The following is a 27,019-nucleotide window of genomic DNA, read 5'->3' as shown; positions in this document are numbered from 1 at the left end:
CTCCCTCTCACAGACTCTATGACCATCCACAGGTCTTTACACACTCAGACACAACCTACACTGCTGCTAAAATGTTTATTGGGTTCTGTGTGGCTCAGCTGGTAGAGCATGGTGCTTGCAATGCCAAGGTTGTCGGTACAATTCCCACAGGGGACCAGTATGAAAATGTATGCAAGTTGCTACTGTAAGTTGCTATGGAAAAGAGTGTAGACTAAAATGTGATTAGATTTATTATTCCAATACGCTGCTGTCCATTGATTGCCATTACGAATAGCATTTATCCAGCTACTGGTCACTATTACTCCTGTTTACATGTATATTGCATATTACCATTGGATTTGAAATTATACAATGACTATGAGGTTAAAGTGCAGATTGTCTGCTTTAATATGAGGGTGTTTCATCCATATCGAGTAAACTGTTTACAAATTACAACACTTTTAGTTTATAGTCCCCCCATTTTAGGGGACCAAAAGTATTGGGACAAATTCACTTATATTTGTATTGAAGTTGTAAAACGTTAAGTATTTGGTCCCGTAGTCATAGCACGCAATGACTACATCAAGCTTGTGACTAGAAATGTTTGATGTATTAGCTGTGCCCAATAGAAATGAATGGTAAGTAATGTAGTGTCATTTTAGAGTCACTTTTATTGTTAATAAGAATATAATATGTTTCTAAACACTGATACATTAATGTGGATGATACCATGATTACGGATAATGCTGAATGAATCATGAATAATGACGAGTGAGCAAGTTAGTGGCATAAATTCACTTTGTGGAATACACGTATGTGGACACTCCTTCAAATTAGTGGCTTGTTGCTGACAGGCGTATAAAATCGAGCTCACAGCCATGCAATCTCCATAGTTAACATTGGCTGTAGAATGGCCAGTAATGAAGAGCTCAGTGACTTTCAACTTGGTACCGTGCTAAGATTCCACCTTAACAAGTCAGTTTGTCAAATTTCTGCCCTGCTAGAACTGTCATGATCAACTGTAAATGCTCCTATTGTGAAATGCCCGACTGCAAGCCAGGCCTAATCGCCCAACATTAGTGCCTGACCTCACTAATGCTCGTGGCTGATTGGAAGCAAGTCCCTGCAGCAATGTTCCAACATCTAAGTGGAAAGCCTTTCCAGAAAAATGGAGGCTGTTGTAGCAGCAAAGGGGGACCAACTCCATATTAATGCCCATGATTTTCGAATGAGATGGTCCACGAGCAGGTGTCCACATAACCATTTCTGTATGGACCTCGCTTTTTGCTATTGTCATACTGAAACAGGAAAGGGCCTTGCCCAAACAGGACAACAACCACCCGAGCCACTGCCTGTTCACCCCGCTATCATCCAGAAGGCGAGGTCAGTACAGGTGCATCAAAGCTGGGACCGAGAGACTGAAAAACAGCTTCTATCTCACGGCCATCAGACTGTTAAACAGCCACCACTAACATTGAGTGGCTGCTGCCAACACACTGACTCAACTCCAGCCACTTTAATAATGGGAATTGATGGGAAATTATGTAAAATATATATCACTAGCCACTTTAAACAATGCTACCTAATATAATGTTTACATACCCTACATTATCCATCTCATATGTATACGTATATACTGTACTCTATATCATCTACTGCATCTTTATGTAATACATGTATCATTAGCCACTTTAACTATGCCACTTTATATACATATGAGATGAGTATGTAAACACTGTACTCGATACCACCTACTGCATCTTGCCTATGCCGCTCTGTACCATCACTCATTCATATATCTTTATGTACATATTCTTTATCCCCTTACACTTGTGTGTATAAGACAGTCGTTTTGGAATTGTTAGTTAGATTACTTGTTGGTTATTACTGCATTGTTGGAACTAGAAGCACAAGCATTTCGCTACACTCGCATTAACATCTGCTAACCATGTGTATGTGACTAATAAAATTGGATTTGATTTGATACGAGATGGCCAAAAGTGTATAATTTACCCCCCTCCAAAATGCTACCCTCTCCTGTTATTGTAATGGTGAGAGGTTCGCATGTCTCGGGGGTATGATATTTGTGCGTCCGTAACTTTCTTACCCATCATTATTCACGATTAATTCAGGATTATCAGTAATCATAGTAGCATCCACATTAATGTAAGTGTTTAGAAACATATTCTATTCTTATTTACGATAAAAGTGACTCCAAAATGACACAATACATTATTTACCACTAATTTCTGAAACTCAACAAACAGCAAATGCATCCAACAAATTTCACAAGCTTGGTGTAGTCATTGTGTGCTATGAATATGGGACCATGTACAAAAAGTGCTGTAGATTCTAAACGGTTGACCCAATATGGGTGAAAATACCCTCGAATGAAAGCTGACAGTCTGCACTTTAACCATAGTCATTGTTCGTATAATTTCAAAAGAGACAAAACAAAAACAGAAGTGTCACAATTCTTTTGGAGCTCACTGTTCATCCACTTTTTTTTTTTACACATATAAACCCACCTCATCCACTCCAGTAAGGTACTGGCACTGACCTGTATATACAGTGCATTCGGAAAGTATTCAGAACTCTTGACTTTTTCCACATTTTGTTACGTTATAGCCTTATTCTCAAATTGTTAAATCGTTTTTCCCCCTAATCAATCTACACACAATACCCCATAATGACGAAGCAAAAACAGGTTTTTAGAATATTTTGCAAATGTATTAAAAACAAAACACTGAAATACCACATTTACATAAGTATTCAGACCCTTTAGTCAGTACTTTGTTGAAGCACCTTTGACAGCGATTACAGCCTCGAGTCTTGGGAATGACGCTACAAGCTTAGCACACCTGTATTTGGAGAGTTTCTGCCATTCTTCTCTGCAGATCCTCTCAAGCTTTGTCAGGTTGGATGGGGAGTGTCACAGCACAGCTATTTTCAGGTCTTCGATCAGGTTCTGGCTGGGCCACTCAAGGACATTCAGAGACTTGTCCCGAAGCCACTCCTGCATTGTCTTGGCAGTGTACGGAGGGTCGTTGTCCTGTTGGAAGGTCAACCTTCGCCCCAGTCTGAGGTCCTGAGCACCCGAGAGCAGGTTTTCATCAAGCATCTCTGTACTTTGCTCTGTTCATCTTTCACTCGATCCCGTCTCCCAGTCCCTGCCACTGAAAAACATCCCCACAGCATAATGCTGCCACCACCATGCTTCACCTTAGGGATGGTGCCAGACTCCCTCCAGATGTGACGCTTGGCATTCAGGCTAAAGAGTTTCATCAGACCAGAGAATCTTGTTTCTCGTGGTCTGAGTCCTTTAGGAGCCTTTTAGCAAACTCCAAGCGGGCTGTCATGTGCCTTTTACTGAGGAGTGGCTTCTGTCTGGCCATTACCATATAGGCCTGATTGCTGGAGTCCTGCAGAGATGGTTGTCCTTCTGGAAGGTTCTCCCATCTCCACAGAGGAACTCTGGGACTCTATCAGAGCTCACCTCCCTGACCAAGACCCTTCACCCCCGTTTGCTCAGTTTGGCCTTGGTGGTTCCAAATCTCTTCCATTTAAGAATGATGGAGGCCACTGTTTTCTTGGGGACCTTCAATGCTGCAGAAATGTTTTGGTACCCTTCCCCAGATCTGTGCCTCGACACTTCAACCTCACGGCTTGGTTTTTGCTCTGACGTGCACTGTCAACTGTGGGACCTTATATAGACAGGTGTGTGCCTTTCCAAATCATGTCCAATCAATTGAATTTACCACAGGTGGACTCCAATCAAGTTGTAGATACAGCTCAAGGATGATCAATGGAAATAGGATGCACCTGAGCTCAATTTCGAGTCTCATAGCAAAGGGTCTGAATACTTGTCAATAAGGTATCTGTTTTTTATTTGTAATACATTTGCAATAATGTCCAAAAAAACTGTTTTCACGTCGTCATTATGGGTTATTGTGCGTAGATCAATGACAAATGTTTTATTTAATCCATTTTAGAACAAAGTTGTAACGTAACAAAATGTGGGCAAAGTCAAGGGGTCTGAATACTTTCCAAATGCACTGTACTTGCATTCTCGTGTTCTTTAACTCTCATCGTAGTTCTTGTGTGGCTTTTATTCTAACTTTCATTTTTTATTCTATTTTTTCTATGATTATCACTGCATTGTTAGGAAAGAGCTCTCAGGGTAAGAATTTCACTGTTACACCTGTTGTTTCCTGTGTGTACGTGGCAAATAGACGTTGAAACTTGAACTCCTGATCTATCCAGTTGTTGTACCCGAACAAAGCCTCCCATCCCGTATGTGTGTGTGTGTTTTACTCAGACAGTGTAACACTCTGCTTTTACAGACATAATTTAAGTCTTTGTACAAAATGTACAAGAAGTGTTAGACACATGGAAAAGCAACATACATTGGAAACACTCAATGTAAAAATAAAAAAAGCCAGGTGTTTTTTGGTGCTAAAATTACACTCACTTATTGCTGCAGCGAGTTGGGCTAGGAAAACACAGGAGACATCAACATAACTATACTAAATTAACAAAATGGCTGAAATCTGGTTTCCCACAACTGTCACAGTACCACCATTTGAAAAAGGCAAGGGCTATGCCTCAAGAGTGAGGCTTAGTGTACTCTCATGTTCAAATCTGGCAAAAGTTGACAAATAAATACATAAATACTACTATGCATTTGTAAATCACAGAGCCATGGCAGAGCATAATCATATGGCTGAATGTGTACTGTCATTTTCTGTAGTACAGAGAGGGTCATCTTGGTTGTCACCTGGTAGCAGGGCAAGGCTGCAGAAATAGGAGGCTCAGTCTGGTGAATATGGACATGATGGTAGCTTCGAAAAATAAATGGTACTCAGCCTCTGCAAGGCAGAACTAAAAATGAACCAAACACTAATACATTTTTTCTTATTTTTTTAAGCAAAAATAATTAGGTTTATGTAGAAACAAGCAATGTTTTGCATTTGGATATTATCCTCTCCTTTAAAAGAGTTAAAGCTTAAAAAAAGAAATACAAATTAGTATAAACTCCTCCCATTACACCCAGATTAAATGTAGGCAGATGTTGGTGACAAAAAACGAAGAAAACCTGGGGAGAGCTCACAATGGAAATACTATAGATAATAACATACATATAAAATATACAACCTGAAATATATTTTATATATATTAAATTGTGTTAGGGTTAAATATATTTTACTTCAAAACATTAGGGTGGGATGTCTGCTAATTTTCCTTCTTAAATTCTATTATATATAAAATCATAGGAAAGTAAAGCAAAACAAATTAATCAACGGACAAACAAATGTGGGAAAATGGTAACTAAGCAACAGATGGCAGCCTCGTCTCCTCACCCCACCCCTACCCAGGGTGCACCAGCACGGGGGGGAGGCTGAGGCCTGCCTAGCTGTACAGCGCAGTGAAACATACCTTACATCTTAGCTCATTTTATACGTACAGTCGTGATCAAGGCACAGGGATCTTCTACAAGTAATTTTTTGTTCAATAAAGTTGTACAAAATAATACATTTTACAGTCTGTACAAGAATAATAGTCCAGCAGTAAAATAAAGACAGACAGACTGAATGCTCGGAGGCTGGGAGACAGGAGAGGTGGCAGGGATGTGTAGGTGGCAGGGACAGGGATGTGTAGGGGAAAGTGATGAGGGCAGGACTCTCTCTGTGTGTGTGTGCATGTCATGTCTGTCCTTTGCTCCCTCAACTTTTGATTTCCGTGTGTTGTGGTTATTCTTTCCTTGTTAAATAAAGTGGTCTACAATCCTCAGGTGTGAAAATGGTTCCGTGTTTTGTGAGCTGGAGTCTGGTAGCAGCGGGAAGGGAGGGAGAAGGGAGGGAGAAGGAGAATAGACGGGGTGATTTGGGAGGTAGGAAACAGGGTTAAATGGTGCACAAAGGCAGATCACACACACAGTGTACACCAACACACAACATGGGGAACTAACAAACTTAAAAGTTGACTTGTGTTATTACAGGAATATATCATATTTATATATATATATATATATATATATATACACATATATAAATATCTATATATATATCTATATATCTATATATATATATATCTATATATCTATATATATATATATATATATATATATATATATATATATATAGCTTGTATTTTTTTGCACTGCATGACGTTGACTGTATACATGAATTCATGTATTATATGTTGAGATTTTCCTCATTGATTCCAGAAAAGCAAGTCATGTGACAGTCTTGTGTCCGAGTCACACTCAGTTCTACATGCATCCATCCATCCATCCATCCCCAGGCAGAACGTGCTCACAACCCGCTTCTTTATTGGTTACATTCCTCCATTTTTCCTTCCCAGAGCCGTCTTCAGTGTACTGTACATACTGCATCTCTCGAGGACATCTCTTGCCAGAGTAACTGAAGACTGTGTGTGTGTGTGTGTGTGTGTGTGTGTGTGTGTGTGTGTGTGTGTGTGTGTGTGTGTGTGTGTGTGTGTGTGTGTGTGTGTGTGTGTGTGTGTGTGTGTGTGTGTGTGTGTGGAATATTTCCAAGTAGAAGAATGAATGTGAGACACTGAAAATGAGTGTGTTTGTTTTTGAGAGCGAGAGTGCACGAGGAAAAAAGCCACGGATTGCACATTGCAGTCCTGAGCACAGTTTCAAAGTGCAGTGGCGCGTTCAGCAGTCCTGGTTTGTTACAGGTACAGTACTGTGTTTAGGAGTCTGTTGGCTTGTTACAGGTACAGTACTGTGTTTAGGAGTCTGTTGGCTTGTTACAGGTACAGTACTGTATTTAGGAGTCTGTTGGCTTGTTACAGGTACAGTACTGTGTTTAGGAGTCTGTTGGCTTGTTACAGGTACAGTACTGTGTTTAGGAGTCTGTTGGCTTGTTACAGGTACAGTACTGTGTTTAGGAGTCTGTTGGCTTGTTACAGGTACAGTACTGTGTTTAGGAGTCTGTTGGCTTGTTACAGGTACAGTACTGTGTTTAGGAGTCGGTTGGCTTGTTACAGGTACAGTACTGTGTTTAGGAGTCTGTTGGCTGCACTGTCACTTTCTTACTTTGAAACACAACGTCCCCAGGAGAAGGTGTTTGTTTTTCAGGATGGAAGGGGAGGGCTGGTTGAGTGACGAGGGGACTAACTGATCAAGGATAGGCAGAACACTGGGAGTCTCTCCTCCCACTCACATCACAAGAGCTCATATTGTCGTAGGTGCATCCTCTGAATGATGTCTCGACAGTCATTAAAGACACGCCGGATGTTTTCAGTGTCCACTGCGCAGGTGAAATGGGGATAACAATAGTGCCTTCCATCTCCGCTGGCTGTGCTGATCCTCTGAAAAGGTCACACAGAAGAGAAGGGATTCATTATCACATATGGTTGTGTGCATATTGGCCTGACTTCTATACACATTTGGTGCTACTACAGTCTCATCATATGCTTGGTTTCATACACAAAAAGGTAAACAAAAAAGTGACTAGACATTAATGAATGTACCAGAAACTCATCCCGTATGAAGTACTTTGCCCTTGTGACACGAGGATCCTCCCCAGGCTCTGGTGTTGCTGGTTGGGAAGGACAGAGACATCAAACCCAGTGGACATCAGTTATATACCAGCATCTGTTTAATCTGTTTAATCACTGTATACCAGACATTTTTCATTTTCATCAGTAAAATAATCCATGTTAAACAAGATTCATTCTTCACCAGAGAAGAGTTCGCAAAGTGTTCCGAAGTGTTCAAACTTATATTATTACAATTGTTACATTTACAGATAAACTTGAAACGTGGTCAGTCTTGAATAGTTCCAGTAGAGAGTTGCTCAGGAGTATTACTGTTTCCCTTACCATCATCTGGTGTAGTGTAGCGCCCAAACTCTGGGAAGTACTCTTCAATTTTAGATTTCCCCGCAAGCACCTTCTCTGCTAGCAGATCCTGTTTGTTCAGGAAGAGGATGACAGAAATGGTCCGCAGCCACCTGAGGAGAGAAACAACAACAAAGGGAGTTGAAGTGGATGTATTCAAATCAATGACATTTTAAATTAGCATAAAAAGGTCAACAATCCATATCGGCAACTGCTGTGGTTGGGAATCACACAAAACAACAGTATGTCAAGGACAGGAGTGGCTTTGTAAGTGGGAGAGAACTGAAAGTGGTAGAGGCCAGAGAGGTCTTGCCTGTTGTTCCAGATGTTCTTGAAGAGGTTGAGGGCCTCCTGCAGTCGGTTGGTCTGATTGTCTTCCCGGATCACCATGTTGTAGCTGCTACTGGCTACCACAAAGATAATGGCTGTCACATCTGGAGGGACAGACAGACCACCACTGGGTTAGACATGATACTGGACATGGATGTGAAGGTGGATGTATCACATGCCATTTGCTTATACACTAATTGGAGGTAGAAATACAACAGCATTAGATGGTGCAGAGACCTTACCATTAAAACACTGAATCCACTTTCGGCGTTCATCCCTCTGACCTCCAACATCAAACATACTGGGAGAGGAGAAAAGACAATGAGAGTTACTTACTGCCCAATACATCCACTGATAACAAGTAGTAGAAACACAGAGGGATCAACAGTTAACTAGGGTATTCATCTTGAAGAAAAATGGCTGCCATTTCAAACTCACTGAAAATTCACTTTGTCTACTTGGAATCTTGTCTCAAAAATCCCCGAAGTCAGTACTCTGCATCTCAACAGGTCCTGATCAGTAGGAGAGTAGTCACTCTGCTTCACAATTTCAATCTTTTCTAGAAAGCTGTAAAAGAGGATTACACATGTATTGACAGATATTAAAGGACACAATGTGTTATTTATAGAGTATATTGTGCATACAACTGACAGAAATGCATAATTAGTACTATACCCAAATGGACAATACTCCAAGAAATATAACAATATTCTCCATTCATGAGAGACAGATGACCGAAACCCACACAGTACCCAGAATTACCAAACATCAGCCTACCAACTCTGAAACATTCTCAAACCAGAACTATTGTCAAATACCAAAACCTCACTGGGTGCTGCATTTGAGACATTAGATTTATGGTATCTGTCTGTGAATTCAGCCAACTACATGTTTCACCATACATTTCCTGTCAAACTAATCAGACCGTAAACATTCTCAAGATGGCACTAGCTAGCGGTCATTCTGCCACTTGGCAAATTCCATACCAGGCAGATTGAGACTCGGGGAGGGAGTCTTTAGTCTCCAACCAGTAAAGCAAAAAGATAACACTTCCACAACCAACCAGCAGAGGGGTGTATTTATTCTCCACAGCCAGATCAGAGGTTTGCAGTGTGAGTCAACAGCCGTTTGCTCTGTCAGACACTGTAGTTACTGGAGCTGCTGCTGTAGTAGTAATAGTGAGGGGGGGGGACTCTGTAAATGTTATATGCATATAGTTGAACCATTAAATATGTCTACGCTGAATTTAGAAAGCTTATGACTGACTGTTGTGCCTTTAGACTGATGTGACTTGTTGTGGCCAGCCAGCAGACGGATCGGATCCGCCCCTCCCTCTTTTTCTACATGTGAACCTGTACCCTAAGTGTGGACTGCCATCATTGGTCCAGTCTACTGGGCAGAATGGTGTGACAAGCCCAACCTCACACCATGGTCAAAGGCTACACATTTCAATATCAGAGAGGTATTGTGTGTTGTGTCGTCCCAACAGTCAAATACAATGACTGCTGTCTGAAATGAAGGTAAAACAGCTAAATTCCACAGTGAAGTGCAGTGATTCAGGGCATTACTGAAGATCCCCATGGAGACCAATAAACTTTGATTTGATTGGAGACTAGATGTAGGAATGTGAGGCCTGGTTAACCCATCTCATGTCCAGAACCCCAACATGGACAATCAGTGTGCTGCCTGGCTGCCTCTAAGGGAAGAGGTATATAACCCTCTGATATAACTAGGAATGTGACACACTGGTGTGAAATGTGACCAGAGGCCTGCAGGTCACACACAGAGAGAGGAGGGGGCTGGCTGGCTGGCTGGCTGGCAGGCAGGCAGGCAGGCAGGCAGGCAGGCAGGCAGGCAGGCAGGCAGGCAGGCAGGCACAGGCAGGCAGACAGACAGACATTCACATAGACAGACATGCTTCATGCTCACACACACACTCGTGCGCAGAGCCAGCTAGCTACCACCTCCCTCTTGGCCTCTTGGGGCTGAGTGGCAAGGCTGTTCTTATACAACAACTGCTCTGATGTGCCCACGGATCCAGTCCAAATACACATCTCCATTTAAGAATTTCTCCCTATTAATAGAGTTAGTCCTATAATAACCCTTCCCCAGTAGTCAGACTGAATAATGATGTAGAAACACTAACCTGGTGTGCTTTTATTGGTGGCAGACTGACGTGTTTTTATATTTTCTTTAACTAGTTTGGTGATCTCAAAAGTATTTCTTGGATATAGTCTGTGTCCATTTGTCCAGCACTGGTAAATGGACATTTAACTTACCACCCCAGCCTTTGAGATTTCCAGTAATGTCAGTATCTTTAACTTTATATTTAACTTGAAATAACAATAGCCTGCTACAAAACAGGCTACAATGTGGCATAACTTAATAGCTCTGGGGCATAGCTCCAAAAATCTTAGAAGACAACACACACACACCGAATCACATGAATTATATAACAATGATTATTTGTTTACATTTTCCACCAAAGAAAAGATATGGGATCTACTGATGCCAACCGATAACATTGTACAGTCAAATTGTTAATGGGTCAAGTTCACCTCATTGAACTAAAACCCCGTAAAATACACCATTTAAAAAAGGTCAGAATTTTGAGGCATTGTCCTCTCACGATTTTCTATTTCAAACAAAACGTTAAAACACATTCTGGTTTGTACAAAATGGGTTTAGTACAACATGGGTTTGCTTATTGTTGGTTAAGAGTCCGAATCATTTTTCTACTTCCGATGAAAGACGTGTAAGGAGCATTTCTAAAGGTTTTCCTACATCTCATAATGTCATCCACTGCATATCTGGACTTGTTTCTCAGCCGTCCCCCAGCCTGTAACTGATCCACCACACATTATTGTTAGAGAAAAGACAACTCCGAGCCAGCCTTTCCAATAGATAATAATATTCCACTGCACGCGAGCAGTGTCATGGCGGTGTTTGCTAGCTGAGCACATGCGCAGAAAGAGACATGTGACCATGTCTAGATGCTAGATCAGGAACAGAGAGTGGACCTGGAACATTCATGGATACATTGATACAGAGATTAACCATGCAAGTCTACCATGCAAGTCTACCATGCAAGTCTACCATGCAAGTCTACCATGTAAGTCTACAAGTCTATAAGTTTTGTAATACATTTGAAACGTGGCTTAATACATATTCCTTGAATATGAATGTCCTGATCCTAATCTTTACAAAAATGTTGATTACAGATTGTAAATAGTATGATAATTTAACCCATTACATTGGATCATCATTATTATAACTACATTAAATATATTATTGCAAACCACCCACTATTTCACTATCCCTAACATCCCTCCGTATTTAAACACACACACACACACACACACACACACACACACACACACACACACACACACACACACACACACACACACACACACACACACACACACACACACACACACACACACACACACACACACACACACCCAGAAGACGCTCTGACACAGAAGAGAGGGAGAAAGGGAGAAAAGAGAGAGAAGACATTACAGAGCTGCTCCAAAAATAGCTCCCTGGCGCCCTGGCCTCCAGCTTGGTTGTTATGGTGACAGAACCACAGGCGCTATAAATAGACTATCAGCTCCAAATCTTTAGTGACTGGAGTGGGGCCAGAGAGAGGGAGAGACAGACACAGAAAAGAAAGAGAAGAGAGAGAGAGAAAGAGGCAGGGAAAGAAGAAAATAGGGGGAGGGAAACATGGAGAGAGACCAGCAAAGGGAGGGTGAGAGCCCCCCCCAAAAAAAGGGCTGTTGAGCACAGAATGCTGGAAGTAGAGAGGGGAAAGGGGTGACAGGCTCTAAACAGCAGAGCATTCTAGAAATAACAACTGTCTGGCAACACAGGCTCTAAACAGGAGAGCGTTCTAGAAATAACAACCGTCTGGGATCGCAACAATGTAACTACGTACGCAGACCAGGGGTGTATTCATTAGTCGGAATCTGTTTTGCAACGGACATGTTTAAGGTTTACTCTGCGAACCAAACTGAAGCAAACAGAGCAAGTGGGACGAAACCGGGAGGGACCTACCTGAATTTGTCCAGCTGCATGGTCGTAACACTGTAGTGCGTCTCACAATTTTCCTGGAGTGTATCAATTAGTCTCATTTTCGTTACAAAACATTTCGTAACAGAAAATGTTTTGCAATGGAATCCGACTAATGAATACACCCCAGGAATGTTGCGAGACGCGCTACAATGCTATGGCCATGCACCTGGAACCAACAACTGTTTACCTATTCTCACACTGGAAATGCAGTCAGCTAGATAAATAGGGAGGATTTTATATGCGTGCAGTGTGTGCGACTACACGAAAATACCCACACACAAACTCAGGCCTTTCAGTTTGAAAAGCCATCTTACGCTCTCCACCAACCCTGTTTCCAGTGAAACCTCTCACCCGCCCTCTCTCTCTTTGCCTCCCTCTCTCCTTCCTTCTCTCCCTCATGTGATGACTCAGTCCCAGCCATTTCCTGCAGAGACACTACTACAAACTGGATGGGAGAGAGAAAGAGAGAGAATGGGAGAGAAGAGTTTACCAAGTGAACAATGTATAGCAGAAAAGTCAAGATAGTGTGGCTTTGAGAGAAAGTAGAACTGACAGGCCAGACTGAATGGTCTATAGCTCCGTTGACACATATGTCAGTGGCTAGTCGGCTAGGCCAGGGGTTCTCAAACTGGGGTCGCGGAGGTACTGCAGCAGGTCAACGGCCAGATCTAAAAAGATTTAGTCACATTGTTTACGAAAAACATTACTAACAACAACAGATTTAATGAATGTTGGCCAAGGGATCCGTGGAATAAGTTTAGAGGGTGTAATATAGTACAATGTAATAGCATTGTGTTATCTAAAATGTATGTTCTTAACCCTGGGCAAAATGGGTCTGGGAGGCTCACAGGCATATTGGTATCCACAGTACTCTACCAATTATACATTTTAGAACTTAATACTTATTGTATTGCCCTAAAGCATTTTTGATTTTATAATTACATAAATGCACTGTAATTTAAGCTTTAAACCTGCAAAATGTGTAGAATTACAGGACATGAGCTTTAAAGCTGCAACAACAAAAATCTCTGCCCAAGGACTATACTTTTTTGAATAGCAGGAAATTAGCTTGAAAACTGCACACATTTCTCTCCAATGCCAAGAGGTGGGCCTTTAAGGAGTGGGTTGAGTCACTGATGTGATCTTCCTGTCTGGGTTGGCGCCCCCCCTTGGGTTGTGCCGTGGCGGAGATCTTTGTGGGCTATACTCGGCCTCGTCTCAGGATGGTAAGTTGGTGGTTGAAGATATCCCTCTGGTGGTGTGGGGGCTGTGCTTTGGCAAAGTGGGTGGGGTTATATCCTTCCTGTTTGGCCCTGTCCGAGGATATCATCAGATGGGGCCACAGTGTCTCCTGATCCTTCCTGTCTCAGCTTCCAGTATTTATGCTGCAGTAGTTTATGTGTTGGGGGGCTAGGGTCAGTTTGTTATATCTGGAGTACTTCTCCTGTCTTATCCGGTGTCCTGTGTGAATTGAAGTATTCTCTCTCTAATTAGCTCTTTCCTTCTCGGAGGACCTGAGCCCTAGGACCATGCCTCAGGACTACCTGGCATGATGACTCCTTGCTGTCCCCAGTCCACCTGGCCGTGATGCTGCTCCAGTTTCAACTGTTCTGCCTGTGATTATTATTATTTGACCATGCTGGTCATTTATGAACATTTGAACATCTTGGCCATGTTGTGTTATAATCTCCACAGCCAGAAGAGGACTGGCCAACCCTCATAGCCTGGTTCCTCTCTAGGTTTCTTCCTAGGTTTTGGCCTTTCTAGGGAGTTTTTCCTAGCCACCGTGCTTCTACATTTACATTTACATTTAAGTCATTCAGCAGACGCTCTTATCCAGAGCGACTTACAAATTGGTGCATTCACCTTATGGCATCCAGTGGAACAGTCACTTTACAATAGTGCTTCTACACCTGCATTGCTTGCTGTTTGGGGTTTTAGGCTGGGTTTCTGTACAGCACTTTGAGATATCAGCTGATGTACGAAGGGCTTTATAAATACATTTGATTTGATTTAAAATGTTCCTTCCCAGGGCCCGAGACTTGTTTCACGCACTGCCGAAGTCAGATTAAAACTCCTTGTATACTATTTTATCTCACTAAAGAAGAATTTGCTATCACATATGGGGTTCCTGGCCCCAAAAAGTTTGAGAACCCCTGGCCTAGGCTACTCCACACAGCCCTATTTCCTCAGCATTCCTAAAGCTGTCCACATCAGCCTGAGGGGAGCAGCTCAACAACCTCTCTCTGCTTTGTCTGCGGCATCGCATCTTCACTTCCCAGTCCTGTTCACTGAATTATGTAGTTTAGGTACAAATCTTATCAGGGAAACTGAGATACAAATGCAAAATGAAGCCTAGTTTATCAAGTTTGGTATGGAATACAGAATTAGTACAAAAAAAACACAATTTTGACTCGAGGGACACATTGGGCTTTTTAAAAACCAGCGGAGGGCAGATTTGTTCATCAAAAGCCATTTGCGGGCCAGAAAAAGAGCAGTTATTTGACATTTTTTATTTAACTATCTAGTTTTGACATTCAAGAGTGGCCGGAGTGTTTTGTACACTCCTCCCCACCCATGATTTTGACAGAGCAATGAGCAGTGCGATTGTCAGACAAGACCGTAATACTCCTAATACACAGGGAAAGAGCTTTTATTTTGAGATTAATTTCTGTGACATTCATGTAGGACTGAGATTTATGTAGGTTAACCGTGCTCTCACGAGGTCTCAACCACAGATCAAAACTACTTGACATGTTGTTCTGGGTATCTGTTTGGTTTAGTATCTATACTACCATATCGTCTATACTGTATGTTGCTGTTGGAACTCAAGGCACTCCCCAAATTGACCCCCAATTCATAACAGGATCTGGTAAAAGTTTGCTCTCAAGAATCTGTAACATAACATGTTTTATCCCGGTTGTTAAGGAATGAAAATGTAGCACTCAGCCAGAGAAAGACATTTTGACAACACAATAAGCAATATACTTGCAACAGCCATTTCATAACTTCTTGGCCTAATATGTGACGCCCATGAGAGGGTGGTAATTTATGTGGTATAGAATGAAATGAGGCAGATACATGAGGCTCCCGAGTGGCAGAGCGGTCAAAGGCACTGCATCTCAGTGCTAGAAGCATCACAGCAGACCCTGGTTCAATCCTGGGCTGTATCACAACTGGCTGTGATTGGGAGTCCCATAGAGCGGCGCACAATTGGCCCAGCATCGTCCAGGTTAGGGTTCGGCCAGGTTTACCATTTTTTTTTTGTTCATCTTTATTTAACTAGTCAGTTAAGAACAAATTCTTATTTACAATGACGGCCTGCCTGGGAACAGTGGGTTAACTGCCTTGTTCAGGGCAGAACGACAGATTTTTACCTTGGGGAGGCCGTCATTGTAAATAAGAATTTGTTCTTAACTGACTTGCCTAGTTAAATAAAACTACGGAGAGTAGGGTTGGTAAATGTGACAAGCCATGCAATCACATGGACTTTGTATATGAAGTGATTGCCTACAGTCTATTTCAGCGCCTTTCGGACAGTCAACATGTCACCCTGTTGCATTACTAAAATGATTAAGATACAAAACATCCTTAATTAAAAACACAGACAACCAAATGTGACAGGAAGTGCCATGAAAACATGAAAACCTAAGAATCTGATGACAACAGAGCAGAAGTGATTCCATGCGCCTGCCTCCATCTGACTGAGATTCAATTCAACCTCCTTCACAAGTCCTTATCACAGTCCTAATAACACATTTATCACAGTCCTTATCACAGCCTAATCAAAGTCCTTAGAGCAGCCTTCCCACAGTCCGTAGAACAGTCCCTAGAACAGCCTCATCACAGCTTTATCACAGTCCTTATCACAAGTCATAGAGAGAAGGGAACACTACCAAGTCCTTATCACCACCACCACAGAGACAGGGGAATACTACCAAGTCCTTATCACGGACACAGAGAGGGGAATACTACCAAGTCCTTATCACGGACACAGAGAGGGGAATACTACCAAGTCCTTATCACGGACACAGAGAGGGGAATACTACCAAGTACTTATCACGGACACAGAGAGGGGAATACTACCAAGTCCTTATCACGGACACAGAGAGGGAATACTACCAAGTCCTTATCACGGACACAGAGAGGGGAATACTACCAAGTCCTTATCACGGACACAGAGAGGGGGGAACACTACCAAGTCCTTATCACGGACACAGAGAGGGAATACTACCAAGTCCTTATCACGGACACAGAGAGGGGAATACTACCAAGTACTTATCACGGACACAGAGAGGGGAATACTACCAAGTCCTTATCACGGACACAGAGAGGGGGAATACTACCAAGTCTTATCACACACAGAGTCCTTATCAAGGACACACAGAGAGGGGGATACTACCAAGTCCTTATCACAGAGAGGGGAATACTACCAAGGGGAATACTACCAAGTCCTTATCACGGACACAGAGAGGGGAATACTACCAAGTCCTTATCACGGACACAGAGAGGGGGGAACTCTACCAAGTCCTTATCACGGACACAGAGAGGGGGGAACACTACCAAGTCCTTATCACGGACACAGAGAGGGGGGAATACTACCAAGTCCTTATCACGGACACAGAGAGGGGGGATACTACCAAGTCCTTATCACGGACACAGAGAGGGGGAACTCTACCAAGTCCTTATCACGGACACAGAGAGGGGGGAACTCTACCAAGTCCTTATCACGGACACAGAGAGGGGAATACTACCAAGTCCTTATCACTGCTACAGAGAGGGGGGATACTACCAAGTCCTTATCACCGGCACAGAGAGGGGGATACCACCAAGTCCTTATCACTGCTACAGAGAGGGGGGATACTACCAAGTCCTTATCACCGGCACAGAGAGGGGGGATACTACCAAGTCCTTATCACTGCTACAGAGAGGGGGGATACTACCAAGTCCTTATCACTGCTACAGAGAGGGGGATACTACCAAGTCCTTATCACCGGCACAGAGAGGGGGATACTACCAAGTCCTTCACTGCTATCACCAAGCTACAGAGAGGGGGAACACTACCAAGTCCTTATCACCGGCACAGAGAGGGGGGATACTACCAAGTCCTTATCACCGGCACAGAGAGGGGGGATACCACCAAGTCCTTATCACTGCTACAGAGAGGGGGGATACTACCAAGTCCTTATCACCGGCACAGAGAGGGGGGATACTACCAAGTCCTTATCACTGCTACAGAGAGGGGGGATACTACCAAGTCCTTATCACTGCTACAGAGAGGGGGGATACTACCAAGTCCTTATCACCGCTACAGAGAGGGGGGATACTACCAAGTCCTTATCACCGGCACAGAGGGGGGATACTACCAAGTCCTTATCACGGACACAGAGAGGGGAATACTACCAAGTCCTTATCACGGACACAGAGAGGGGGGAACACTACCAAGTCCTTATCACGGACCGGCACAGAGTCTACTTATCACCGGCTACAGAGAGGGGGAACACTACCAAGTCCTTATCACGGACACAGAGAGGGGGGAATACTACCAAGTCCTTATCACGGACACAGAGAGGGGGGAACACTACCAAGTCCTTATCACGGACACAGAGAGGGGGATACTACCAAGTCCTTATCACTGCTACAGAGAGGGGGGATACTACCAAGTCCTTATCACCGGCACAGAGAGGGGGGATACTACCAAGTCCTTATCACCGGCACAGAGAGGGGGGATACCACCAAGTCCTTATCACTGCTACAGAGAGGGGGGATACTACCAAGTCCTTATCACCGGCACAGAGAGGGGGGATACTACCAAGTCCTTATCACTGCTACAGAGAGGGGGGATACTACCAAGTCCTTATCACTGCTACAGAGAGGGGGGATACTACCAAGTCCTTATCACCGGCACAGAGAGGGGGGATACTACCAAGTCCTTATCACCGCTACAGAGAGGGGGGATACTACCAAGTCCTTATCACTGCTACAGAGAGGGGGGATACTACCAAGTCCTTATCACCGGCACAGAGAGGGGGGATACTACCAAGTCCTTATCACTGCTACAGAGAGGGGGGATACTACCAAGTCCTTATCACCGGCACAGAGAGGGGGTCCTTATACTACCAAGTCCTTATCACCGGCACAGAGAGGGGACACCACCAAGTCCTTATCACTGCTACAGAGAGGGGGGATACTACCAAGTCCTTATCACCGGCACAGAGAGGGGGGATACTACCAAGTCCTTATCACCGGCACAGAGAGGGGGATACCACCAAGTCCTTATCACTGCTACAGAGAGGGGGGATACTACCAAGTCCTTATCACCGGCACAGAGAGGGGGGATACTACCAAGTCCTTATCACTGCTACAGAGAGGGGGATACTACAGAGAGGGGGATACAAGTCCTTATCACCGGCACAGAGAGGGGGATACTACCAAGTCCTTATCACTGCTACAGAGAGGGGGGATACTACCAAGTCCTTATCACCGGCACAGAGAGGGGGGATACTACCAAGTCCTTATCACCGGCACAGAGAGGGGGATACTACCAAGTCCTTATCACTGCTACAGAGAGGGGGGATACTACCAAGTCCTTATCACTGACACAGAGAGGGGGGAACATTACCGAGGGAGGGTTTTCACTTTCCCTCACTAACCCAGACAGATTTTCATTCCATGCCGACACCATCATTGATGCTCAAGTTGTCTCTCTTTCCCCAACACACACACACACACACACACACACACACACACACACACACACACACACACACACACACACACACACACACACACACACACACACACACACACACACACACACACACACTAATTCTTTCTCCTTCTGCAGCTAGCCTGAGTTAAAAATAGCTCTCCCTCTCCCCTTCTCTGCTTCTCCGTTTACATAAGTACACAGCGGGGGGAGGGGAGCACTTCCGGTGTGGCTACCCAGCCCAGCATCTGATCCACAACACAGGCTGGGCTGCTGGGTGTGGGAGACTTGAGGAGGGCTGACATACATACCCCGCAATGCAGGAAAGACCTCCATCTATAAGTCTCTCCCCCTTTAGCCTGCACCTAACTGTCTGCCTACCTGCCTGCCTCTCTGTCTGTCATCTTCCTGCCTGTCTTTGATGTTCCAGGAGCGGCTCGCATCCCCGGACTCGCACCCCCACCCCCCACCCCCCACCAACAGCATCCATCTTCCAAGAACTCTGGATTCATGTGACCAGTGCATGACTTATAACATAGACAAAAAAACAGATAAGAAACAATTCCAGAAATTAAAAGCTATGAGCCGATGAGGGAAAGGTAAGCTCTACTGTAAAACTCTCTCCCTCCCAACACAGCCAACCCTCTCCCTCCCAACACAGCCAACCCTCTCCCTCCCAACACAGCCACAATGAAAATATATTGGAATATGCACAAATCTCCAGGATATACAAATAAAAAAACAAGCTATTGTAAAACACAATCTCAACAACAGCCACACTATAGAGTGAATCAACAGCCACACTATAGAGTGAATCAACAGCCACACTGTAGAGTGAATCAACAGCCACACTGTAGAGTGAATCAACAGCCACACTGTAGAGTGAATCAACAGCCACACTGTAGAGTGAATCAACAGCCACACTGTAGAGTGAATCAACAGCCACACTGTAGAGTGAATCAACAGCCACACTATAGAGTGAATCAACAGCCACACTGTAGAGTGAATCAACAGCCACACTGTAGTGTGAATCAACAGCCACACTGTAGAGTGAATCAACAGCCACACTATAGAGTGAATCAACAGCCACACTGTAGAGTGAAACAACAGCCGCACTGTAGAGTGAAACAACAGCCGCACTGTAGAGTGAATCAACAGCCGCACTGTAGAGTGAATCAACAGCCGCACTGTAGAGAGAAACAACAGCCGCACTGTAGAGAGAAACAACAGCCGCACTGTAGAGAGAAACAACAGCCGCACTGTAGAGTGAATCAACAGCCACACTGTAGAGTGAATCAACAGCCATACTGTAGAGTGAATCAACAGCCATACTGTAGAGTGAATCAACAGCCATACTGTAGAGTGAATCAACAGCCATACTGTAGAGTGAATCAACAGCCATACTGTAGAGTGAAACAACAGCCATACTGTAGAGTGAAACAACAGCCATACTGTAGAGTGAAACAACAGCCATACTGTAGAGTGAATCAACAGCCACACTGTAGAGTGAAACAACAGCCACACTGTAGAGTGAAACAAACTGTAGAGTGAAACAGCCACACTGTAGAGTGAAACAACAGCCACACTGTAGAGTGAAACAGCCACACTGTAGAGTGAAACAACAGCCACACTGTAGAGTGAAACAACAGCCACACTGTAGAGTGAAACAACAGCCACACTGTAGAGTGAAACAACAGCCACACTGTAGAGTGAAACAACAGCCACACTGTAGAGTGAAACAACAGCCACACTGTAGAGTGAAACAACAGCCACACTGTAGAGTGAAACAACAGCCATACTGTAGAGTGAAACAACAGCCATACTGTAGAGTGAGGATGCCATTGTCAGCTGGACAAATTGAATAAGTCAGCAACAAAGCAGTTAAATGAAAATAAAAATGTATACTTAACCTGTCCTGAAGTTTGAGTCTGTGTGTGTGTGTGTGTGTGTGTGTGTGTGTGTGTGTGTGTGTGTGTGTGTGTGTGTGTGTGTGTGTGTGTGTGTGTGTGTGTGTGTGTGTGTGTGTGTGTGTTTCATAAAGGGGCAAAGAGTGGGCGGGTACTTACTACTGTGCACAGTCGATCAGCTGGTACTCATTGGATCTCTCGAAGCAGGCCTTCACCCCCTCGTCTTGCCATAGGGTCTTAGCATGCTCATAGAACTCCTGCAGAACAACACAACACAGAGAACTGGATCAGGCCAGTACATGGGTAGACAGTTAAACCGGTTGCCAACTTGGACCCAACTCAGATTAGAAAAGTCCTTCAACATTATTTACATTTCAGGTATTCATTTCATTCAGGTAATATAAAATATAGTCCTAGGCCCTACCCTCTAGGCCCTACCCCCTACCCCCGCGGCCCTACCCCCTAGGCCCTACCCCCTACCCCGCGGCCCTACCCCCTAGGCCCTACCCCCCGGCCCTACCCCCTACCCCCGCGGCCCTACCCCCGCCCCTACCCCCGCGGCCCTACCCCCTAGGCCCTACCCCCGCGGCACACCTGTACATCTCAAATTATTGGAGCGATAGTTCACCTACATACAGTACGTAGGATCTTAATTTTAGCCAGTTTCCTACAGCAGGAAAATAATCCTGGAGCAACAGGAAATGTGAATTATGTGGATTATAGACGGATTGGTTGTTTAGGGAAAGGGATACCTAGTCATTTGCACATCACGGAAAGCATTCAACCAAAATGTGTCGTCCGCATTTAACTCAAGCCCTCTGAATCAAAGGGGGGGGGCTGCCTTAATCAATGTCCAAGTCATCAGTGCCCTGGGAGAAGTTGTTGTTTGGGGTTAAGTGGGGCAGAAAGGCAGATTTTTCCACATTGCCGGCTCTGGGATTTGAACCAGCAACCTTTATGTTACTGGCCGCGCACTCTTAACTGCTGGGCTACCACTAGCAACTACAATGTGTGCACAGCTATGGGGAAGAACAGAGTGGTTATCGCGACGTTGTCAGCCAACCCGTCTATAATTAATAGGCATTTTTGTATGGGTTGATACATTATTCGTAAGGGAAAATCAAGTCTGAAATTATAAAGTGGAAATGACAAATTTCAGAAGCATTTTTAAACTCCAAATGCACTACATGTTCTACATGTCTTTAGCCTATCAGAAGGTAAGATGAAGAAGCAATGCTTGTCTAAATCTATCCTATCTAACCTACCCAGGATTTTGCTGTAGTCATATTATAGCAAACTACACCAGCTAATCCTGAGGAGGAGATAATTAATATGATCATATGTGTTTAAAGTTAGACTGAAACAAAATCCTGCTGGAGCTGCCCAGGAGGGTTGGCAATCCCTGGGCTAGCATAGAGGCTAATAGGCTGACCACACCGCTTGTGTCGCAAAATACATTTAGAAATCTATGTTTTTCAATTATTGCACCCACACTGCTCACGCATGTCAACGAGCGTCCTTTCTATTTCTGACGCAGATCGCACTGCAAGTCCTGCCTCTCCCATCTCCTCATTGGTTTATAGAAGCAGGTACCCACGTGCCATCTCCTCATTGGTTATACCCACGTGGGTGATTGAAAGACGAACTGTGTTGCTGGTCGGAGTAGTAATATTATGAAAGTTTAGATGCCAATAGCCATATAAGTTCAAAGATGAAAATGCCTGGAAGGAGGAGAGATGACTAGAAACTATTGAGTTGACCATTTTATGTGTGGATTAATTGTCGGAGTAGAGGACCTTGTGCATTTCAGGTAAAATAACAACTCAATGTTTATATCCCAGGACAAATTAGCTAGCAACAGCAAGCTAGCTAAATAGGACAAATTAGCTAGCAAGTGCAAGCTAACTAGCTAAATTGCCATAAATGTTTAATGCTTTTCGACCTGTTTCCAAATAAATGTAATTGGTTCAGAGTTTGTTTTGATATTTTAACCTGCGTGTCGTGATCACGTTTGGTGTGGGGGGACAAAATACATTTATGCACGATGGTGCAAGCGCGCAGCCTGTTTGAGTTCTGTGTAAGAGTCAATTGGGAATTCAACACTAAATCAACCAATCATAAAATACTTTTAAGATGAAAATGACATATTTGGGGCGGGGATTGCATGTGTTTTCCTTTAAGTGGTCTCATTGAACCTACAGCCGTACCCGTCCTGTAGTTGACAGTGATGAGTGGAGACAGAGTGGGCACAAGACACAAGAGATACAGACTGAAGAAAACATTCATCAAATCAAGCAGCCTACACATGAACGATGAGGGACAGCAACACCATAACAGAACCTTGTCTTTCCAAAGGACTCTCTAAGCATCCCCAACTAGGCCTCTGGAGTCTGGACAGTAACAAGACACAGGCTTACATGACAATTGATATGACTGCCAATGCCTGCATGCAAAAAACCCAGAAATGTCAGTCTCACTGACCACGCTAAAATCCTGACATTCACTCATGTTGTAAATCAATCAACGAGCATTTTAACGCTAGTGACTAATTAGTAGGGTCAAGTGTTTCTCCTAACCATGTGGCAGGTAGCCTTAAGGTTAGAGCATTGGGCCAGTAACCGAAACGTCGCTGGATCAAATACCGGAGCAAGGTGAAAAGGGTACAAAGTGAAAAATCTGTCACTGTGACCTTGAGCAGGGCACTTAACCTTAATTGCTCCTGGGGCGCTGTACAATGGCTGTGATCCTTCTCCCTGAGGGTATCTCAGGGGGAGATGGGGTAGGCAAGAAACACATTTCCATTACACCCTTGTGTGTAATAGGACAAATATAATAACCCCCCAAAATATTAGAACCAAGTAGGCCAAAACTCCGGTCCCTATTCTTGAGGTATGGCATCAGCGTACATAGCTGAGGACAGACAGATAGCAAGACACCTGTCCTGGTTCAAACTGGTGTTATATTTAGAGAAGTACAGAAGAAGAGGAGACAGATGAGGACAACGAACATATGGGTTGAGGAAGTTCACTGAGACAAAAGGCCATTACGTACAGTAGATGAAACCAAACTCTTTAAGGAAGACACTGGGATGTAGTCAGTATATTCAAGGCATTGGCTAAGCTTAGGTTTCCTGTCCATGTTCCCTGTCAGAACCCTAAGCAGAGCGGAGCGAAGCGGCAGGCAGAGTCAACCAGTCAAACTGGTTCCTGGTAGGCCCTAGCCTAGGGCCAGGAGATAGGGGGAGGGCGAGAGGGAGGAGGCGGCAGCAGCCAATCAAATAGTCTTCTCCGGCCAAACACACAAACCCACATTAATATAATGAGTTAGATGCTTCAGAAAAGTAGTCAGAAGCCACAGACATTCCAATCCACAATATACAGTGCATTCAGAAAGTATTCAGACCCCTTAACTTTATTCTTTTTTTTAAACATTACAGCCTTATTCTAAAATGGATTAAATAAATAATAAATCCTCATCAATCTACCCCATAATGACAAATACAGGTTTTTGAAATGTTTGCAAAATGTATTCAAAATAAAAAGCAGAAATACCTTATTTACATAAGTAATCAGACCCTTAGATATGAGACTCTAAATTGAGCTCAGGTGTATCATGTTTCCATTGATCACCTTTCATATGTTTCTACAACTTGATTGGAGTCCATATATGGTCAATTCAATTGATTGGACATGATTTGGAAAGGCACACACCTGCCCTTATAAGGTCCCACAGTTGACAGTAAATGTTAGAGCGAAAGTCAAGCCATGAGGTTGAACGAATTGTCTCAGAGTTGCTCTTTGGAGATGGGAGAACCTTCTAGAAGGACAACCATCTCTGCACCACTCCATCAATCAGGACGATGGTAGAGTGGCCAGACAGGAGCCACTCTTCAGTAAAATGCACATGACTTAGAGTTTGCCAAAAGGCACCTAAAGGACTTCTAATGGTCTGATGAAACCAAGATTGAACTCTTTGGCCTGAATGCCAAGCGTCGCCTTTATTTAACTAGACTAGAACAAATTCTTATTTACAATGACAGCCTACCAGGGAACTGAGTTAACTGCCTTGTTCAGGGGCTCGGGTTACTGGCCCAACGCTCTAACCACTAGGCTACCTGCCGTCACCCTCCCTAAAGTGAAGCATGGTGGTGGCAGCATCATGCTGTGGAGTGTTTTTCAGCAGCAGGGACTTGGAGACTAGACAGGATCGAGTGTAAAATGAATGGAGCAAAGTACAGAGAGATCCTTGATGAAAACCTGCTCCAGAGCACTCAGGACCTCAGACTGGGATGAAGGTTCACCTAACAACAGGACAACGACCCAAAGCACACAGCCAAGACAACGCAGGAGTGTCTTCAGGACAAGTCTCTGAATGTCCTCGATGGCCCTGCCAGAGCCCGGACTTGAACCCGATCAAACATCTCTGGAGAGACCTGAAAATAGCTGTGCAGCAAATCTCTCCCCTTCCAATCTGACAGAGCTTGAGAGGATCTTCAGAGAAGAATGGGAGAAACTCCCCAAATACAGGAGTGCCAAGCTTGTCGTGTCATACCCAAGAAGACTCAAGGCTGTAATCACTGCCAAAGGTGCTTCAACAAAGCACAGAGTAACGGGTCTGAATACTTATGTTAATGTAATATTTTGGGTTTGTCATAATGTATTGTGTGTAGATTGATGGAGAATTATTATTTTTTAAATCCATTTCAGAATAAGGCTGTAACGCAACAGAATGTGGAAAAAGTCAAGGGGTCTGAATTGTTTCCGAACAGATTATTTTGGCACAGCAACAGACATCTATGGTAAGTATCAGGGCAAATTCTCACCAAGTTTCACGTTTTAGTCGTATGTATGGGATACACATGGTATACACCGTCCAATGAAATGCTTACGTGCAGGTTCCTTCGACAATGCAACAACAATAAGAAATAATACAAGGCCTGTAGAATAAACATTTTAGCATCAGTATAATACAGGAAGTCACAAGTCAATATTTACAAGTTTTACAGAAGAGGGGATTGGGGGGCAAACTCTCACCTAAAGATGCAAATTCTGATTCAGAATAGGAAAACTGCTTATCCTGCCTGCCTGCCTGCCTGCCTTCTTATCCTGCCTGTTTCCCTGTCTGTCTGTCTGCCTACCCAGCTGCCTGCCAACCCTGGGAGCAGACAGTTTGGAAGGAATCCCTGAGGGTCCTGGTGTTTCAGAGGGGAACTCCCATCAGACTCATTTAGTGTTATTAAACACAATCAGTGTTAACAGGCACAGGCCATGCATCTCTCAGGTGAGAGCCTCATTCAATTGTGAGCATCCCAAGGAGAGCACACCTGCTAATTACTGAACCACAAAACAGCCAGACACCATACTGTAGCAGCTTTCATGGCTGATGTGATGTTCCTCAAGGAACTTATTGGCTATTCCTCCATTAACTGACTGGGTCTATTCCATCCTGCCTTAAATTCAAACACATAGACCTATATCATGTTAGCAGCCAGTTTGACTAATGTTCATAGTTCCAACAGTTTGAGGTGGACATTTTTCTTTGGGGCAAGAACTCAGAATGAGACTGCAGAATCCAATTAGGGTTTGAACTAGTCTGTGTTAGCCCACTGAGCTAAACAAGCACCACCAGAGAACAACCCGGAAACATGCCAACATGACAGGGAGAATAAGTAATTATTAATTAGAAAAATACTTACCGATGTAAATTCAAAATCCTTCTGATTTACTAGGTTTAGGATGTATTCGATTCGGAACTGGTGTGCTGGGTTGGCTAACCGGACTGGGGGCGTCAGTGTACTCATGGCTGTCACTATAGTCTGGAATGGAGGAAAAATAGAAAAACCTTGATTTACAAAATCTACAGAAAAAAAATGTATGTTTTTGTAAATCTTGAAATGTGTTAAAGACTTCCTCTTTTGGGATACTAGTACTGCTATATACTAGTACATTGGGATACTAGTACTGCTATATACTAGTACATTGGGATACTAGTACTGCTAGATACTAGTACATTGGGATACTAGTACTGCTATATACTAGTACATTGGGATACTAGTACTGCTATATACTAGTACATTGGGATACTAGTACTGCTAGATACTAGTACATTGGGATACTAGTACTGCTATATACTAGTACATTGG

General features: G+C 43.7%; 1 pseudogene; it reads right to left on the bottom strand.

Annotated features, from left to right (window-relative positions):
* Window positions 1–6,417: 6,417 nt before the first annotated feature.
* The window catches only part of LOC124003734, a 43,266-nt pseudogene continuing 22,664 nt past the window's right edge, over window positions 6,418–27,019 (bottom strand).

The sequence above is a fragment of the Oncorhynchus gorbuscha genome, linkage group LG18, assembly GCF_021184085.1.
Source record: "Oncorhynchus gorbuscha isolate QuinsamMale2020 ecotype Even-year linkage group LG18, OgorEven_v1.0, whole genome shotgun sequence".
Classification (NCBI taxonomy): domain Eukaryota; kingdom Metazoa; phylum Chordata; class Actinopteri; order Salmoniformes; family Salmonidae; genus Oncorhynchus; species Oncorhynchus gorbuscha.
The sequence above is the reverse complement of the archived record's forward strand: the minus strand, read 5'-3'. Positions and strand labels throughout refer to the sequence as shown.